Source organism: Cryptomeria japonica, chromosome 9 (assembly GCF_030272615.1).
Source record: "Cryptomeria japonica chromosome 9, Sugi_1.0, whole genome shotgun sequence".
NCBI classification, from domain to species: domain Eukaryota; kingdom Viridiplantae; phylum Streptophyta; class Pinopsida; order Cupressales; family Cupressaceae; genus Cryptomeria; species Cryptomeria japonica.
In genome coordinates, this window is record NC_081413.1 from 247,026,107 (window position 1) to 247,031,235 (window position 5,129).

Genomic DNA, 5,129 nt, shown 5'->3' on the forward strand with positions numbered 1-5,129 from the left:
CAATGTAATGAGTGAGTCCTTTTTCCATAAGTTTACTCCATGCATCAATTTTCCAAGTAGCATAATTATGTGGAGTTAAGAGAGGAAACTTAGAAGAACCCATAGCAGCAAAAAGGAAAGAACACAAGAGCACAAAAGCACAAGAGACACCCCCCAAATTCAATCAATCAAAGTACCCCCCCAAAAGTGATGATTTTGGCACTTTATACTTAGTGCGATTACAATGAGCCACTTGCAAAACAAGGCAAAGTGGGCTTATGATGCAAATTTTACAACTTCTCAAATGAGATACAAGAGACTTCAATCAATAGTGCAATGAATCTAACTGAGATTCAAGCAAATATACAAGTACCAAGAGAGCCAAAAATGGCCAAGATCTGAAAGTACAATTTCTACTGACAATGACATCAATCTGATAGCATCATGTGAAAGTAGATGAAAAAATACGCACTTTCAAAAAAAACGGCACCTAAAAAGGAGGTCGGATGACCCCAAACGAAGCCTCTGAAGTTGCAAAAACTGGGATTACTCAGGGACAGTCACCAAAAACTGCATTTTCTGAAAAATCCGTGCATCAAAATTAAAAAATTCTTTCACCACTGCGGAGAGCACGAAATTCTAGCCCATTTCAAAAAAAATTGCACCCAAAAAGGAGCAAAAATGAGCAAGTTATGGCCATTTGAAGTTGAACTGCAAAATCAAAAATGCAAATGAGAGGGGGTCAAAAAATTTCCAAAGCCTGCTGATGTGGTGCTGACGTCAGCAAAACACTGTCTTAAATTTGACGGCCGTATGACCGTCGCCAAAACTTCGCTGCCTGGCTGATTGGGCGTCCGTACCGTACGGACAGACTGCGTGGATAGCTGACTGGATATTCCGTACTGTACGGATGATGATGTGGCAGAGGTGACTGTGCTGCTGGTGTGGCAGTCCGTACGATTGACGTGGCGTACGGTTTTGACGCGTGGCAATACGGAGTGATGATGTGTCATACGGAAATCCCACGTGGCTCAGTACGGAAGCGACTGACTTGTCGTACGGAGTGTACGGAGGGTCTGATGTGTCTGTCTGCGTGTGCTGACTGGATTGTCCGAGTGTCTTGCCACGTGGCGGTCTGCGTGGCTGTTCCCGGAGACCGAGGATGGAGCCGGAGCGGGGCGGAGCCCGGGAGCTGGGGAGGCGGAGAACCGGCGGACGAGGCGGAGCCGGAGCGCGAGGGAGGTGCCGGAGCGGCTGAGGAGGCGCCGGAGTCCGGTGCTCGAGCGGAGGACCTGCCGGAAGCTGGGCGCAGAAGAGACAGCAGAGTACGACGACAGACGGATGCGACGGCAAAGTACACGGAGGACTGCCGGGAGCGTGGCGCGGGCCAGACAGGGTACGGCACTGGCGACGATGGACGGAATCTACAGACAACAGTGTGCAGAGGATGTACAGGTACGCGCCGCTCGGAGGGAAGGGAGAGCCGCCGGCGGGGAGGAGAGGCGCCGCGTGCTGTGGGTGCCGGCGCCGGAGTGTGGTGGACGAGGCGCCGGGGAAGCGGCACTGGAGGAGGAGCCGAGGCCGGGGTGCTGCACGGAGCACGGAGCGCGGGTACTCTGCGGCACGGGTTCTGCTGTACGACAGTCTACAAACGGTACACCTGCAACCTGCGCAGGTAGGTACGGAGCATGGGGGGGGGTCTGCGGACCCCCCAAATAATATTTTTTTTGATTTTTTTGCTTCTTTTTTTGCTTTTCAATTTTTTTTTCGATTTTTTTTCAATTTTTTTGATTTTTTCAAAACAATTTCTGAAAAATGAATTTTTTTTTTTTGAAAAATATATCTGAAATTCGAAAAATCCGTACGATAAGCAAAATTGGGGAAAAATTTTTTCCTCACCAAAATAGGCCAACTTTATAACCAAAATTCATGGAAATGGCCTTCCGGACGCAATGGAGAGGTCGGATCTGGTCTAGGACGCCTCCAAATGATGATGCTCCTCAGATCTGCCTCTTGACGTCACAATAATGCCTCTTCAAGACGAATCAATGAAGCCCCAATAGCTCTGATACCATGTTGGATTTTGCCAAGATCAAGAAGTCATTGAAATGTACAAGATAGAGACATAATATGGGACAAGAATAAACTGTATTCTCATCAATAGAAAATGATCAACAATCAACTGGATTATCTAGTTGTTACATACAATGTAGATGAGCCTGCTTATATAGGCAAGGCTAGGGATATGTATGAGCACACAAATATGACATGTGGCTCAATAAGAAACAAGGGTAGGTAGGAAATAGGTGTGGGTAGGTAGGAGAAATAATATAATATTCCACATGAGGTGGATCACCCACCGAAGGTGGAATTATCACTCCACAATAAGTGGATATGATAGTGTAATAACAAGATCAACACCATAAGAGGTGGAATTTCTCCTACACACACTATCCCAATGTGGCACAAACACCCAAGTGTCTCATATCCAAACTACTATGAAATGCATTATCCTAAGTAAACTTAAGTAAGTGTAATAATATCCATGATGAATAATTATTTACACCAACACATATATATGTATACATATATGTATATGTATATGTATATACATATATATAGATATGTATATATATATAGATATGGATATACATATGTATGTATAAATATATATATATACATATCTATACATATGTATATATATATATACATACATACATATACAAATACATATACATATATGTATATATATGTACATACATATATATACATATATGTATATGTATATGTATATATACATATGTACATATATGTATATGTACATATATATGCATATGTACATATGTATGCATATGTACATATGTATGCATATGTACATATGTATGTATATGTACATATACATATATATGTATACATATATATACATATGTATAGATACATATACATATATATACATATGTATACATATACATATACATATACATATACATATACATATACATATATATATATATATATATATATATATATGTATATGTATATGTATATGTATATGTATATGTATATGTATGTATACATATATATACATATGTATAGATATGTATATATATATGTGTGTATATATATGTATATATATATATATATATACATATATATATATATATATATACATATATATGCATATATATATGTATATATATATGTATATGTGTATATATATGTATATGTATATGTGTATATATATATACATATATATATATATATATATATATATACATATATATATATATATATATATATATATATATATATATATATATATATATATATATATATATATATATATATATATATGTATTATGTATGTACATATGTATATAACATGTACATGTATAGATAAATTTTAAGTGCTTCTTATTTCACTCACACCAATATTTCAAATAATAATTATAAATAATTTAAACTTTAAATTTATATATTAGAAATTTGAAAAATATATATTAATTTTTTTATTATTAAATGTAGATTTATTACATTTAAAATAATATTTCTAAATGTTTATCTAAAATATGATTAAATAATAAAAATATATTTATATATTATATCTGCATTAAAATTTTAATTCTATTAATTAACATTACTTGTTTAATGAATAATTCAAATTAAATTCATGAATTCATATATTGTTTATTTTAAAAATATTATTTCTAATATTATTATATTCATTTCATTACACCTCACTGAATCATGTTATTGTAAAATATATCTAACATTAATAATCAATTGAACAAACAACACATAAAAAACAATGCTCCAAGATTCCTAGAAATCAAACACAATCATATGATATAACTTAAATAGAGAAAGTGAAGGTATTTCATTTGAGTTCATCCATACAATAGTCTTATTTCATGTAAATGATACAATTTTTATAAAAATCTTATAATTAACCCATTTATGGTAGCTCTTATTACATTAATTTTATATATAGAAATTTAGACCTTTTCAAAAAGAAGTTTTTATTAAGAACATATGAATTTTAAATTTGCAAAATGAAATAAAATGAAAGTTAGAATATATATAGGAGATGATAATCACATAATACTATAATTGATTTCTGAATTCAATTGCATAAGAATGGTATCAAAGGTGTTGGTAGAAAGATAGAAGAAGGTGATGTTGTGAAGAGTTTTGATGATGATATATTCAGGGTGACAATGTTCTAAGACATTGGTTGATGTCAAATGTGTTTTCCTTTATATTGGTCACTTGAAAAAGTGATTCAAGGAAAATTTCATGATCAAGAGATTAATCTCAATTTAGTTCTTCTATTCCTTTTGTTTCTAGAAGACATTGTGTCTCTTGGTAACTCTTTTCATTTTGACCTAAACCAGTGAGTTTTAGTTGTGCAAGTTATTGTATCTTTCCCTACAATTGTGCACCTTAGCCTTGCAAGTCCATTAGGTGCATGTTTCAACTAGGTAGTAATGATAAAATATTATAATCAATTTTATTTATATTTTGAGTGCTATTATCACTATAATTTTTTAGGACAAATGGTTTGAAAAGTTTGCACCTATCAAAATGCTAATAAAATGAAAGTTAGAATATATATAGGAGATGATAAATTTGAGCTTGTTAATGGTATCAAAGGTTTTGGTAGAAAGATAGAAGAAGGTGATGTTGTGAAGAGTTTTGATGATGATATATTCAGTGTGACAATGTTCTAAGATAGTGGTTGATGTCAAATTTGTTTTCCTTTATATTGGTCACTTGAAAAACTGATTCAAGGAAAATTTCATGATCAAGAGATTGATCTCAATTTAGTTCTGCTATTCTTTTTGTTTCTAGAAGACATTGTGTCTCTTGGTAACTCTTTGCATTTTGACCTAAACCAGTGAGTTTTAGTTGTGAAAGTTATTGTATCTTTCCCTACAATTGTGCACCTTAGGCTTGCAAGTCCATCAGGTGCATGTCTCAACTAGGTAGTAAGGATAAAATGTTGTAATCAATTTTATTTATATTGTGAGTGCTATTATCACTATGATTTTTTAGAACAAATGGTTTGAAAATTTTGCACCTATCAAAATGCTAATAAAGTACAACTTTTACATTAGCTTTTGGGGGGTCAAATCAATTCATTTAGAAGT